Here is a 16,724-nt window from a genome sequence, read left to right on the forward strand (position 1 = left end):
CCCGGGGTGACTGTAAGCAGACCTCCCGAGGGTCCCTCTTTTTGACCAAAGTCCCTCTGTCCCTCTTTTTGATCTGAAAGATAGATTTGCATTATTATAGTCACAAGATTGACCCAGGAAGTGTTTGTCTGGTTCCCCTCTGGATATTTCAGCATTATCTTGCATATTATTCAATTATTTGATGCAGTTGGGATTTTAGAAATTTCTATATTCAGGAACCATTTTGTAAGAGAAAACTACTGAAGTGTATAGATATGCCGGAACAATGGATCTTTCACACAGTGAACCATAAGTGTCCCTCTTTAATCGTCCAAAAAGTTGTGTAATGTGTGCATGGGACGTATACTGGCTGCACGCCGTTTGCTGGTGTTAGGATATTTATGCTACATATGTTACCCACAGGCAAGCGCTGGGGCCCACGCAGGTCTATGCAGAAGATCACTGTACGGGGATTCCCCCAGTGTTACTGAACAGTCAGGACTCTAGTTCCCGGCTTAGGAGTCCCTGCTCTGACTCCATATATGGATATGTCCGTATGCTATGAACATGAAGGGGGTATCCCCAAGCATTATCAGTATGAGTGGGGACGCCCAGTGTATTCAAGTCTAATTTAGCCTCTATTTCTGAAATGTTTCTGCCAGGATTTTAACTCACAACCTTCTACATTAGAGACAAGAAGCTTAACCACTGAACTATGAAGCTCAATGATAAACTGTGCTAGAAAAACCTCATAATAGTTACTCATATATTAGGTATTCCTATCCAGCAGAAGTATAATTTTATATTTTTTTGTAAGCAATTGTAAAAAAATAAATAAAAAAAATATTAAAAAAAATGATAATGTATGGCACAAAATGAATATGTAATTACTAAAATAAAAAAAAATAATACAAATAAATATATATATAAATCATACATTTGATATATATGAATGCATTATATGTGGGAAGCTACAACTGAGGTTTTAGCCATAATATATGTACAGCAGGTTAAGCTCTATAGCTCAGGGGTTAAGGGTCTTGACTTTAATAGAGAAGCTGTGAGTTCGAATCCCAGCAGAATAGTTTCACAAATAGAGGCTAAATAAAACTTAAATAGACACACCAACCTTTTTAATTTGTGTAACTATTATTTTTTGTTGGGAAAGGCGGCAACCCTAACAGAACCCCTGCGTCCCGGTGACCCCATAACTTTTTTATAGTTCTGTCTACAGAGATGTGTGGGGGCTCATTTGAGGGAAATCTGTCTTTTTTTTACAATACCATTTTGGGGTGATTATGACTTGATCACTTTTTATTAAAGTGATGAAAAAACAGCAAATCAGCCTTTATTTTTTTCTGTTACATCTTAACCATATGGCCTAACTTAGTTTTTTTTATATTTTAACAGTATGGGTGTTTTATTCATTTTTTTTTAGGAAAAGTGGGGTGATTTTCCATTTTTCTGTTTTAATATTTTCTTAACTTTTTTTTTTAATTACTTTTCATCAGATTGCAACGTATACAAAAAAAATGGAAATTGCTCCATTATTCTCTATAGAAATCACTATATCACAGTTTAGTGCTGCCACCTAGTGGCCTGAACTGGGCTATACCAACAATGAGCCTGGAAGGCGAGTACAGGCTGCGGCTCATTTTTAGTACAGGGTGCTTTCCCTGATCACCGCTGGGGGAAGGCGCGTCTGAGCAGGAAGCCTGCGCTTCCGTTTTTTAACAGTCTCAGATGCCGTGGTGACATTTGACAAATGCCACAAGGGGGCCCACTAAGATTTATCGCCCAAGGGCCCACATGAACCTGGAGCCGCCCTGGTTACCCTGATGTGATGACGGCATTGCTAAGAAGCGTGAAGAAGTCATTCGCCGTTATTTAGTTCTGTGCAGTGTGGATCACGCTGCTAATCTGCACTTAACCCTTGGTTTATTCGCAGGACACTAAGCCTTTAATAGGAATGACGATGACTGATTTTCTTCCAGTTTATCTGGCACACTGATCGCGCTGTAATGTTAGACTGTGGCCACTAGGCGGCTCTATAGTGGAGAGGTACAAGTAGCTGGGAGGATGGGGTGGTTGCCACATGGTGTGCTAGGGGAACCTGCTGAACACAGCGAATGTAAAAGCCTCAGCAGCCAGAACTGCCGGAAAGTGCTGCTAATTGTAATGACACTGCAGGTAGGTCTCAGAGGGTCGGGCAGTGGCTGGCATAAGGAAAGAGCGGCATGATGGCTTAGTAATTAGCAATGATGCCTTACAGCACTGGGGTCCTGGGTTCAAATCTGACCATAGACCACATCTCCCTGTGTTTGTGTGGGTTTCCTCTGGGTTCTCCGATAGTGAAGATAGATTGTGAGCTCCGCTGGGGACAGCGAGTGATGATAGTGTCTGTACAGCGCTGTGAAATATACAGCTCACAAGGCAGGTCGCGCGCCCCTGGCCGAGAGCTCACAAGGCAGGTCGCGCGCCCCTGGCCGAGAGCTCACAAGGCAGGTCGCGCGCCCCTGGCCGAGAGCTCACAAGGCAGGTCGCGCGCCCCTGGCCGAGAGCTCACAAGGCAGGTCGCGCGCCCCTGGCCGAGAGCTCACAAGGCAGGTCGCGCGCCCCTGGCCGAGAGCTCACAAGGCAGGTCGCGCGCCCCTGGCCGAGAGCTCACAAGGCAGGTCGCGCGCCCCTGGCCGAGAGCTCACAAGGCAGGTCGCGCGCCCCTGGCCGAGAGCTCACAAGGCAGGTCGCGCGCCCCTAAGGCCGACCCGACCTTGGCCATGACCATATGGGACTCCTTAGATGGAGGTCTTTTAAGAGTAAAAAGGAGCTGCTGTGATCGGACGATCCCAGTGAAAAATCCTACACTAATCTATAAGGGAAGTGACGGGGAAAGAGCACTCCCTGCTGCATAACCAAAGGTAATTCCATATTTTGGGTGACAGGGTCCCATGAGGTATACGCAGCTCTGATGTATGAACACACTGCTGTATGGCACCTGTTATATGTACGGTACAACAGAAGGTGACGTCTTTCATTCCTCACAGTCTATTAAATGTTTTCCAGTAAGTGGCGATCTGCAGCGCGTGACGCAGAGACGGATGGGCAGGGCATTCTTTCATTTATTAAGAGATGGGAAGCGCGCCGACTCTGCTGTAAATCACACGGCTGCAGGTAGATGTCTGCATAGAAAGCAGGCGAATTAACTGCGACTGCATCAATCCATCTTGTTTTCCTCATTCCGGGATGCAGCTGGGACTGTCTGTAATATCCACCCCGCTGAAGGAGCATCTGCTGCACAAGCGGACTGTGCGCAAAGTGATCCAACTATTAGAGAAGCAGACAGGTTTACATACCACGAGGGCGTTGCATAAATCAAGTGCACGTACAGCGGTATATAGCACGTATGGGGGTCATTTACTAAAGACTGGAGTCTAACACACTAGTCATAACATAAACCCTGCTGGCGGAAGATCCCACCTCTTAGTAAATCTGTTGCATCTTCTGCTGTCTGTCCGCCTGAACTGAAATGAAGCCAAGGGCAGGAGAAGATTTCGGAGTGATGGGCGCCAGTTTTCACAAGTTGGTTAATGAGTCAGGCCGTGGAGCTCCTGATCAAGGAAAAATGACAAAGGGGTCAGAAATAGTTAAAAAAAAAAAAAAAGCAAGGATTTTTACAAGGTAAAAAATCTCATTTTATTCAATATAAATCACATGATCATTACAGGTAATGCTCAAATGGGACAGGACATGGAGACTGAGCCACAAAGGGCTATACAATGTGGAGAATCACAATGGGGATAATGTGACCATACCCAGCAGAGAACAACAATTTACCAGAGGCCGTGAGCAAAAGTGCAGTTGTGGGTGCGAATGCTGATCCCCTAATATAAAACAACTACTGACTATTGCTCACAACCTCTGTCCGAGGATGCTGTGAGGTGTCAATGGACGGTGCAGTACTACTAATAAAGATGGCATATAACAATGAACTGCAAACCTCTCGTCCCACCCTGATCCAGCTACCAAGTTACCTACCCATGTTGCTGCTGTAGAATGGTAACACGGTTCCCCCACTGCTTCAACCTCGACACGTGTTTCGCCACGTAGGCTTCGTCAGGAGGTAGGTAACTTGGTAGCTGGATTTTTGTACAAGTTGCAGTAGGTTGGGGAGTGAGGTACTGTTTTTGGGTTATTGTAGCCTCTCACAGAAATAGTTAAAAACATGGCCACAGACACTCCAGAACAAGTGGTCACTACCTGGGCCATAACAACTTCAGACCATTCTAGAACATGTGCTCATTACCTGGACCATAGCCACCCCAGACCATTCTAGAACAAGTGGTCACTACCTGGACCATAGCCACCCCAGACCATTCTAGAAGAAGTGGTCACTACCTGGACCATAGCCACCCCAGACCATTCTAGAACATGTGCTCATTACCTGGACCATAGCCACCCCAGACCATTCTAGAACAAGTGCTCACTACCTGGACCATAGCCACCCCAGAGCATTCTAGAACATGTGCTCATTACCTGGACCATAGCCACCCCAGACCATTCTAGAACAAGTGCTCACTACCTGGACCATAGCCACCCCAGAGCATTCTAGAACATGTGCTCATTACCTGGACCATAGCCACCCCAGAGCATTCTAGAACATGTGCTCATTACCTGGACCATAGCCACTCCAGACCATTCTATGACAAGAGCTCACTACCTGGACCATAGCCACCCCAGAGCATTCTAGAACATGTGCTCATTACCTGGACCATAGCCACCTCAGAGCATTCTAGAACATGTGCTCATTACCTGGACCATAACAACTCCAGACCATTCTAGAACATGTGCTCATTACCTGGACCATAGCCACCCCAGAGCATTCTAGAACATGTGCTCATTACCTGGACCATAGCCACCTCAGAGCATTCTAGAACATGTGCTCATTACCTGGACCATAACAACTCCAGACCATTCTAGAACATGTGCTCATTACCTGGACCATAGCCACCCCAGACCATTCTAGAACAAGTGGTCACTACCTGGACCATAGCCACCCCAGAGCATTCTAGAACATGTGCTCATTACCTGGACCATAGCCACTCCAGACCATTCTATGACAAGAGCTCACTACCTGGACCATAGCCACCCCAGAGCATTCTAGAACATGTGCTCATTACCTGGACCATAGCCACTCCAAACCATTCTAGAACAAGTGCTCCCTACCTGGGCCATAACTCCAGACCATTCTAGAACACGTGCTCATTACCTAGGCCATAGCCAATCTAGAACAAGTCCTCACTACCTGTACCATAACCACTCCAGACCAATCTAGAACAAGTGCTCAGTACCTGGGCCATAACCACTCCAGACCAAGTGCTCACTGCCCGGGCCATAGCCACTCCAGACAAATCTAAAGCAAGTGCTCACCATCTGGGCCACTCCAGATACATGTCCGTAAGTGTGGGCAGATTCCGGGCCATCATGGGGCCAGGTACAGGGTCACATAGCTGTGTCGGGGAAGCTGTGCAGCTGCATGTTGTTGTATAGAGTCCCTCTACTCCGTAGTTTTGCTCTGTATTACAGATCGGTGCAGTCCGAGCTCTGACAGCTACAATTTACAGATTTGATAGATTTCATCAGATTAGATTTCAGAGGAGGTGTCACAAATCTGAAGCATCTTGGTGAATGGGCTTGTAGCCATTGCACTCTAGTTATGCTGCACCCAGTAATGATCAGTGTGGTCCCAGCGTCTGCTCTCTGTAGGCACCACTTACATCCTTCCTGAATTGACGGCGCTGAGCCAGTCCCTGGGATCAGTAAACAGCTCGCTCCTCGGCCTCAATCAGTGGTTTTCATGTAGTAACACGTCTACCTATAATTAACACAGCCATATTTTAATGTGAATGTTATTAGCAGCTCTCACTGGCTTGATTTCTGTCTTCGCCTCCTGTACATCTGCTTGTGAGCGCACAGCCATTACGGATAACAGCCCAAATGAGGATAATTGCAGGATGGGCCCCGCACTCCAGTCTATGAGCAAACACCATCTTCTGAAGATGGAGGGTGAGGAGCAGGCAGCGGAGGAAGGCTGCGTAATGCAATTATACAGAAAGCATCGGGACGCTCATCAGTCACAGCGCCATACACACAGCCGCCCGAGCCGGCCAACATAACCCTACCATCTGCTGAGCCGTGTATCTAATCCTATCCTGTGTGATACCGCCTGCCGAGCCGTGTATCTAATCCTATCCTGTGTGATACTGTCTGCTGAGCTGTGTATCTAATCCTATCCTGTGTGATACCGCCTGCCGAGCCGTGTATCTAATCCTATCCTGTGTGATACGGCCTGCCGAGCCGTGTATCTAATCCTATCCTGTGTGATACGGCCTGCTGAGCCGTGTATCTAATCCTATCCTGTGTGATACCGTCTGCTGAGCCGTGTATCTAATCCTATCATGTGTGATACCGTCTGCTGAGCCGTGTATCTAATCCTATCATGTGTGATACCGTCTGCTGAGCCGTGTATCTAATCCTATCCTGTGTGATACCGTCTGCTGAGCCGTGTATCTAATCCTATCCTGTGTGATACCGTCTGCTGAGCCGTGTATCTAATCCTATCCTGTGTGATACCGTCTGCTGAGCCGTGTATCTAATCCTATCCTGTGTGATACCGCCTGCTGAGCCGTGTATCTAATCCTATCCTGTGTGATACCGCCTGCTGAGCCGTGTATCTAATCCTATCCTGTGTGATACCGCCTGCTGAGCCGTGTATCTAATCCTATCCTGTGTGATACCGCCTGCTGAGCCGTGTATCTAATCCTATCCTGTGTGATACCGCCTGCTGAGCTGTGTATCTAATCCTATCCTGTGTGATACGGCCTGCTGAGCCGTGTATCTAATCCTATCCTGTGTGATACTGCCTGCTGAGCTGGGTATCTAATCCTATCCTGTGTGATACCGTCTGCTGAGCCGTGTATCTAATCCTATCATGTGTGATACCGTCTGCTGAGCCGTGTATCTAATCCTATCATGTGTGATACCGTCTGCTGAGCCGTGTATCTAATCCTATCCTGTGTGATACCGCCTGCTGAGCCGTGTATCTAATCCTACCCTGTGTGATACCGCCTGCTGAGCCGTGTATCTAATCCTATCCTGTGTGATACTGCCTGCTGAGCCGTGTATCTAATCCTATCCTGTGTGATACCGCCTGCTGAGCCGTGTATCTAATCCTATCCTGTGTGATACCGCCTGCTGAGCCGTGTATCTAATCCTATCCTGTGTGATACCGCCTGCTGAGCCGTGTATCTAATCCTATCCTGTGTGATACCGTCTGCTGAGCCGTGTATCTAATCCTATCCTGTGTAATACCGCCTGCTGAGCTGTGTATCTAATCCTATCCTGTGTGATACTGTCTGCTGAGCTGTGTATCTATGTGTGATACTGTCTGCTGAGCTGTGTATCTAATCCTATCCTGTGTGATACCGCCTGCTGAGCCGTGTAGCTAATCCTGTCATGTGTGATACCGTCTGCTGAGCCGTGTATCTAATCCTATCATACGTGATACTGTCTGCTGAGCCAATGTATCTAATCCCATCATATGTGACACTGTCTCTTGAGTTGTTGTATATGTAATGCCCCAGAGTGGCATTACCACTTCTGCACCCTGCTCCTTTCTCCAATGGGCCAATATCATGTAATCTATGTATTTATTGCAGGTCCTTCAGAATGTGCATTCTTATGTAACGGTTATGTTCAAGTGTGATGTGCCTGGTTCACCAGTAGGTGGCAGTAAGCATGGCAGAGCTACAGTTAGAGAGAATGCAACCCATCTTTCCATTCTAACTCTCCCTCTAAGGAGGGGAGGGGACTAGTTAGAGGTCAGTTTAGCTTACCCCCTACTAGGGGAAGTAAGCAAAGGCTGGGAACATCACCGTTGGACACGCCCCAGCTAAGCAAAGCAAGCCAGCTAGAGCACCTTCAGCTCTGCTGGATATGGAGGCCACAGCCTGAAGCCTCAGAAGCCAGGAAGTAGAGTTCCCTGGTACTACTTAAGAGTATCTCGTCATGGGTGATACTGCCTGCTCAGCCAATGTATCTAATCCTATCATATGTGATACTGTCTCTTAAGCTGCTGTATCTAATTTGGTCATGTGCGATACTGTCTGCTGAGCTGTGTATCTAATCCCATCCTGTGTGATAGTTCCTGCTGAGCTGGGTATCTAATCCTATCCTGTGTGATACTGTCTGCTGAGCTGTGTATCTAATCCTATCCTGTGTGATACTGTCTGCTGAGCTGTGTATCTAATCCTATCCTGTGTGATACTGTCTGCTGAGCTGTGTATCTAATCCTATCCTGTGTGATACTGTCTGCTGAGCTGTGTATCTAATCCTATCCTGTGTGATACTGTCTGCTGAGCTGTGTATCTAATCCTCTCCTGTGTGATACTGCCTGCTGAGCTGTGTATCTAATCCTATCCTGTGTGATACTGTCTGCTGAGCTGTGTATCTAATGCTATCCTGTGTGATACTGTCTGCTGAGCTGTGTATCTAATGCTATCCTGTGTGATACTGTCTGCTGAGCCGTGTATCTAATCCTGTGATGTGTGATACTGTCTGCTGAGCTGTGTATCTAATCCTATCCTGTGTGATACTGTCTGCTGAGCCGTGTATCTAATCCTATCCTGTGTGATACTGTCTGCTGAGCTGTGTATCTAATCCTATCCTGTGTGATACTGTCTGCTGAGCTGTGTATCTAATCCTATCCTGTGTGATACTGTCTGCTGAGCTGTGTATCTAATCCTATCCTGTGTGATACTGTCTGCTGAGCTGTGTATCTAATCCTATCCTGTGTGATACTGTCTGCTGAGCTGTGTATCTAATCCCATCCTGTGTGATACTGTCTGCTGAGCTGTGTATCTAATCCTATCCTGTGTGATACTGTCTGCTGAGCTGTGTATCTAATCCTATCCTGTGTGATACTGTCTGCTGAGCTGTGTATCTAATCCTATCCTGTGTGATACTGCCTGCTGAGCTGTGTATCTAATCCTATCCTGTGTGATACTGCCTGCTGAGCTGTGTATCTAATCCTATCCTGTGTGATACTGTCTGCTGAGCTGTGTATCTAATCCCGTCCTGTGCGATACAGTCTGCTGAGCTGTGTATCTAATCCTAGCCTGTGTGATACTGTCTGCTGAGCTGTGTATCTAATCCTATCATGTGTGATACTAACTGCTCAGCTGTGTATCTAATCCTATCCTGTGTGATACTATCTGCTGAGCTGTGTATCTAATCCTATCCTGTGTGATACTGTCTGCTGAGATGTGTATCTAATCCTATCCTGTGTGATACTGTCTGCTGAGCAGTGTATCTAATCCTGTCCTGTGTGATACTGTCTGAGCTGTGTATCTAATCCAGTCCTATGTGATACTTCCTGGTGAGATGTGTATCTAATCCGGTCCTGTGTGATACTTCCTGGTGAGATGTGTATCTAATCCGGTCCTGTGTGATACTTCCTGGTGAGGCTCTCCCTGGGTGAGGACCAGGAGTCCCCTTTGGCGCAGTCGTTGGCAGCTCGGGCCCCGAGCACTCATGTGCCAGTTGTGGAGAGCTGGGATGCTGAGCACAGTCGTCTCTGGGCCGGGGGCAGGTCGGCCATTGAGACCCGGATTAACAGAAATGACTTTCCGATTGTCCGGACAATCTAATTAACGCAGCAACCAAGTAAAAGACATCAATACATTTTCTATGTAAAATCCGTTTAAGCGTCCAACAATACAGGGAATATTCATGTGGAGCGCTGTCTGCCAGTCACCACTTATGATCCTGGAATTAATTCTTTTAAGAACTTTTCTTAGTTTTACGGCATAATTGCTATTCCCAGAGATCGCCGCGGTCCATAAAAAAGGATGAAAAAAGGGCCAGTCGTAATTAAATAAAATGCCAGAACTTTCTAAATCACGATGAGGAAGGATAGTGACATCCGGCTGTTTATGCCGCCTCTGATCTGCTGCCAATTCCAATAATACTTTTGAGGGAGGGAAGAAGGAGCTTTTTAAAATTAATTTTAGGTAAATCATCAACAGTAATGGCGCGGAGTCTGTCACAAGTGACTTCAGTCATCCGGCCTTCATGGGAAGATAAGAGATAGATGATAGACTGCCTCGAGACAGGAAAATGGAGGCCCGAGGAGCCAGCACATAAATCCCAGGCACCTTTTAGGATATGACATGTTTATTGCGCTGCCAGTTGTTCTGGGAGAGGCCACTAAGAACCGATTGTCAGAACTTCTCTCCTAATCTGACTTTCTCCTTGGTCATAGACCCCAGACCATCAGTCAGTCTTACAGCGTAACACACTCACCAGATACTTGGCATCTGCTTTTCCAGGAACTGAATTACTGGTAAGGACCGTCATGTACCTGCCATAGAGGCCAGTGACAAAGCCGGGGGTGGGGGGCCAGGCTCTGCTTCTGGCCCAAGATCAGCAGCGCTGGGAAAGCTCTTGTAGGGCAGCCAGTCTGGGAGGAATCATTCCTGTAGAGTATGACCACAAGGAAAACATGCCCTCTGGATCGACCCGGGAGGATGTAGAAAGCAAATATGGCTCCAATAGGGTATGGCCACATGAGACAGGAGGATGTAGACAGCACGCCCGGCTCCTGTACGTTATGTCCACATAGGTCTGATGCCCCCTGTATCAATCTGGGAGGATGTAGACAGCATGCACGGCTCCTGTAGGGTATGTCCACATAGGTCTGATGTCCTCCTGGATCAATGTGGGAGGATGTAGACAGCACGCCCGGCTCCTGTACGTTATGTCCACATAGGTCTGATGCCCCCTGTATCAATCTGGGAGGATGTAGACAGCATGCCCGGCTCCTGTAGGGTATGTCCACAAAGGTCTGATGCCCCCTGGATCAATCTGGGAGGATGTAGACAGCATGCCCGGCTCCTGTACGTTATGTCCAAATAGGTCTGATGCCCCCTGTATCAATCTGGGAGGATGTAGACAGCATGCCCGGCTCCTGTACGTTATGTCCACATAGGTCTGATGCCCCCTGGATCAATCTGGGAGGATGTAGACAGCACGCCCGGCTCCTGTACGTTATGTCCACATAGGTCTGATGCCCCCTGGATCAATCTGGGAGGATGTAGACAGCACGCCCGGCTCCTGTACGTTATGTCCACATAGGTCTGATGCCCCCTGGATCAATCTGGGAGGATGTAGACAGCATGCCCGGCTCCTGTACGTTATGTCCACATAGGTCTGATGCCCCCTGGATCAATCTGGGAGGATGTAGACAGCATGCCCGGCTCCTGTACGTTATGTCCACATAGGTCTGATGCCCCCTGGATCAATCTGGGAGGATGTAGACAGCACGCACGGCTCATGTACGTTATGTCCACATAGGTCTGATGCCCCCTGGATCAATCTGGGAGGATGTAGACAGCACGCCCGGCTCCTGTATGTTATGTCCACATAGGTCTGATGCCCCCTGGATCAATCTGGGAGGATGTAGACAGCACGCCCGGCTCCTGTACGTTATGTCCACATAGGTCTGATGCCCCCTGGATCAATCTGGGAGGATGTAGACAGCACACCCGGCTCCTGTACGTTATGTCCACATAGGTCTGATGCCCCCTGGATCAATCTGGGAGGATGTAGACAGCACGCCCGGCTCCTGTACGTTATGTCCACATAGGTCTGATGCCCCCTGGATCAATCTGGGAGGATGTAGACAGCATGAACGGCTCCTGTACGTTATGTCCACATAGGTCTGATGCCCCCTGGATCAATCTGGGAGGATGTAGACAGCACGCCCGGCTCCTGTAGGGCATGTCCACATAGGTCTGATGCCCCCTGGATCAATCTGGGAGGATGTAGACAGCACGCCCGGCTCCTGTACGTTATGTCCACATAGGTCTGATGCCCCCTGGATCAATCTGGGAGGATGTAGACAGCACACCCGGCTCCTGTACGTTATGTCCACATAGGTCTGATGCCCCCTGGATCAATCTGGGAGGATGTAGACAGCACGCCCGGCTCCTGTACGTTATGTCCACATAGGTCTGATGCCCCCTGGATCAATCTGGGAGGATGTAGACAGCACGCCCGGCTCCTGTAGGGCATGTCTAAATGGGACGGCTCCTTTAGGGTAGGTCCACAGGACAGATGTCCCCGGGATCAATCAGGGAGAATGTAGACAGCATGCCCGGCTCCTGTAGGGTATGTCTAAATGGGACGGCTCCTTTAGGGTAGGTCCACAGGACGGATGCACCCTGGATCAATCTGGGAGGATGTAGACAGCACACCCGGCTCCTGTAGGGCATGTCTAAATGGGATGGCTTCTGTAGGGTATGCCCTCACGGGACAGATTTGCATTGCATTTCCATCCAGTGAGAACAAGCCCTTTGTTTCCGGTCTATTGGGACCTGTGTAGTTAATAGGCCCCTTTAGGAGCCGATGGGTCAGGGTTATAATGAGCACCCATCTCTGCAGCCACCGAATCTTCCAGGGCCTGTTTACTGGGTCCCTGGAAGTCGCACATTTATGGAGTTCATTTGTAGATAGATGCAGCATGCGATGACTGTCAGATATAGACGCGAGTACCGGAATATATGTAAGGTTTTCTCTCGGGGGCCGTGTGTCACCACCAGATAGAAAATAAGAAAAGATGATTTAACGCCCAGACACTCGGCCGCTTGTGACACGAGATAAGACCGCGGTGAAGGGAAGCTGGTGGAGCAGAGACTTTTAATGGACACACAAGAGGCCACTTGCCGGACATAATGGCGGTTTCTAAATCAAGGGCTTATAATAGAGAGAAGCCTGTGACATGTTATAGACTGTATATCCTGCTGCGCGGCTGATAAGAGTCCATCCCTAGAAAGCTCCTGGACGTGAGGGGACACCACACAGGGTGCAATTAGGTGATTTAATGTCAAGTGACTGCAGGAAGATGACCAAGCAGAGGTCTATATAGAGATCCCACAGCAGTGTCACCCACAGAGGGACATCTATGAAAAGCAGACGTGCCAGTAAACATCACATGAAATATATCTACACACACGTTGTGCACCGTTCATGCAGGCGACGTGTCACAAGTACATAAAACGCCTGTAAACGAACAGCAGAAAGTAGTGTCCCAGCCGCACCTCTACCTAATCTGAGAAACATCTCTGCTCAGCAGGGTGCAGAGGGAAGGAGCCGCATCATGAACACAAAAGCAGGCGAGATCCATCCCCACCCGTCCACCATGAACCAGTCCCATTCTGCCCAAGTCTCATACCCGCTTTACTTTCTAAAACCCAATTTTAATACATAGCAGCTATCCTTATGTTCGGACTAGGCTCTAAGAACACTCTCCATTCTTCACCCTGAAATGGGTTTTTCAGGCTCCAGTTATTGAAGATCTATCCTTCACGGCCACTGCATTATAAATGGAGCTGCACGGCCACTGCACTATAATGCCTCATTCACACAGTCAGTGTTCGGTCAGTGATTTCCATCAGTGATTTTGAGCCAAAACCAGGTGCGGCTCTAAACACAGAACAGGTGCAGATCTTTCCCTTATGCCTTATGTCTGTGGAGGCTCCAATCCAGATTTTTGGCTCCCAATCACTGATGGAAATCACTGACTGAAAACTGACGTGTGAATGAGGCTTAAATGGAGCTGTGCTTTCCGATCCTTTCAATGTACCAGTCCCGGAGCCCGAGGATGCTTGGTGTAGAACCCACATCTGATATCAAACACCTATCCTGAGCATAGGTCATCTTTTTAACTGGAGTCAGGAAAACACTTCACCCTCACTAGGGATTTCCTTGGAAGATTCCCAGGTTCCATAAAAACAAACGTACATAAAGACAATGTGTCGGCTGTAGAGAAGAACTGGAAACAAAGTCAAGAATGTACCATGGGGTTGTCACCAGAATAGCAGGTAGCAACAAGCCGGAGGCAGAAGTGTAGTCAGAAAACAGGCCAGGCGTTGTATTGATCTCCACAAAGCCTCCAGAGATACTGACCAAGTTCTTGCTGTCTTGCAGCAGAGTGGACCGCACTGTATTGAGCTCCACAATGGAAGCCTCATGAGATAATGACCAAGTTCTTGCCGCCTGGTAGCACAGTGGACCGCACTGTATTGAGCTCCACAATGGAAGCCTCCAGAGATACTGACCAAGTTCTTGTCGCCTGGTAGCACAGTGGACCGCACTGTATTGAGCTCCACAATGGAAGCCTCCAGAGATACTGACCAAGTTCTTGCCGCCTGGTAGCACAGTGGACCGCACTGTATTGAGTTCCACAATGGAAGCCTCCAGAGATACTGACCAAGTTCTTGCCGCCTGGTAGCACAGTGGACCGCACTGTATTGAGCTCCACAATGGAAGCCTCCAGAGATACTGACCAAGTTCTTGTCGCCTGGTAGCACAGTGGACCGCACTGTATTGAGCTCCACAATGGAAGCCTCCAGAGATACTGACCAAGTTCTTGCCGCCTGGTAGCACAGTGGACCGCACTGTATTGAGCTCCACAATGCAAGCCCCCAGAGACATTGATCTTTATTATACATGCAAATTAATCTGTGAACTTGAACAACAAATGAAATGGCTCAGATGGCGTTTGGCTCTTCTCCTGGTGATGAACATGTTAAGCAGGCTGCAGAGCACGGCTTATTAGGTAACTACAGCTCGGTTACAGCCGGCATGAACGTCCCGGCGGCAACATGAAAACCCCACACAAACCCTAATGTTCTCCATTCTGTGATGTTCACCGCTGACAAACATCTTTGTCTCTTATTCCCTTTCTGTACACTCGCCTACAGATGTGTCCTGGCAACCTGAAAAATGAGACTGCCAAGCTACAATTCATGTCAGTCTGAATAGGCTCCAGGGGAATAGCGAAGCACAACAAACTGCGGCCAGGAAGGCCGAGATGATAACCTGCTAAAGAGAACAACAATAAAAGGGTTACTGAGGGCGGGAGACCCCTCCGCTGTCACCCAGTGTTCTGGAAAGTAAAATCCACAAGCTATAATTTTCACCTCGGAGGTTGTAGACATTGTCATTTATGTGCAGATAAGGTGCAACCGGGCCATGAAACCATCCAGTTAGTATATGTCAGGGGTAGGAGCCTGCCTACATGTACTGCACATTATGTACTATACGACTACCATATTACAGAACATAGGGGCCATAGCTCTATACCTGACCATGGAGGGAGGCAGTATTATAGTAGTTATATTCCTGTACATAGGAGGCAGTATTATAGTAGTTATATTCTTGTACATAGGAGGCAGTATTATAGTAGTTATATTCTTGTACATAGGAGCAGTATTATAGTAGTTATATTCTTGTATATAGGAGGCAGTATTATAGTAGTTATATTCTTGTACACAGGAGCAGTATTATAGTAGTTATATTCCTGTACATAGGAGGCAGTATTATAGTAGTTATATTCTTGTACATAGGAGCAGTATTATAGTAGTCCTATTCTTGTACATAGGAGCAGTATTATAGTAGTCCTATTCTTGTACATAGGAGCAGTATTATAGTAGTCCTATTCTTGTACATAGGAGCAGTTATAGTAGTTATACAGGATTATAGTAGTTATATTCTTGTACATAGGAGCAGTATTATAGTAGTTATATTCTTGTACATAGGAGCAGTATATAGTAGTTATATTCTTGTACATAGGAGCAGTATTATAGTAGTTATATCTTGTACATAGGAGGCAGTATTATAGTAGTTATATTCTTGTACATAGGAGCAGTATTATAGTAGTTATATTCTTGTACATAGGAGCAGTATTATAGTAGTTATATTCTTGTACATAGGAGCAGTATTATAGTAGTTATATTCTTGTACATAGGAGCAGTATTAGTAGTTATATTCTTGTACATAGGAGCAGTATTATAGTAGTTATATTCTTGTACATAGGAGCAGTATTATAGTAGTTATATTCTTGTACATAGGAGCAGTATTAGTAGTTATATTCTTGTACATAGGAGCAGTATTATAGTAGTTATATTCTTGTACATAGGAGCAGTATTAGTAGTTTATTCTTGTACATAGGAGCAGTATTATAGTAGTTATATTCTTGTACATAGGAGCAGTATTAGTAGTTATATTCTTGTACATAGGAGCAGTATTAGTAGTTATATTCTTGTACATAGGAGCAGTATTATAGTAGTTATATTCTTGTACATAGGAGCAGTATTATAGTAGTTATATTCTTGTACATAGGAGCAGTATTATAGTAGTTATATTCTGTACATAGGAGCATATTATAGTAGTTATATTCTTGTACATAGGAGCAGTATTATAGTAGTTATATTCTTGTACATAGGAGCAGTATTTAGTAGTTATATTCTTGTACATAGGAGCAGTATTATAGTAGTTATATTCTTGTACATAGGAGCAGTATTATAGTAGTTATATTCTTGTACATAGGAGCAGTATTATAGTTATATTCTTGTACATAGGAGCAGTATTATAGTAGTTATATTCTGTACATAGGAGCAGTATTATAGTAGTTATATTCTTGTACATAGGAGCAGTATTATAGTAGTTATATTCTTGTACATAGGAGCAGTATTATAGTAGTTATATTCTTGTACATAGGAGCAGTATTATAGTAAGTTATATTCTGTGACATAGGAGCATATTATAGTATTTATTATTCTTGTACATAGGAGCAGTACTTATAGTAGTTATATATCTGTACATAGGAGGCAGTATTAATAGTAGTT

This window comes from Bufo gargarizans, chromosome 9, assembly GCF_014858855.1.
Source record: "Bufo gargarizans isolate SCDJY-AF-19 chromosome 9, ASM1485885v1, whole genome shotgun sequence".
Taxonomy (NCBI): Eukaryota; Metazoa; Chordata; class Amphibia; order Anura; family Bufonidae; genus Bufo; species Bufo gargarizans.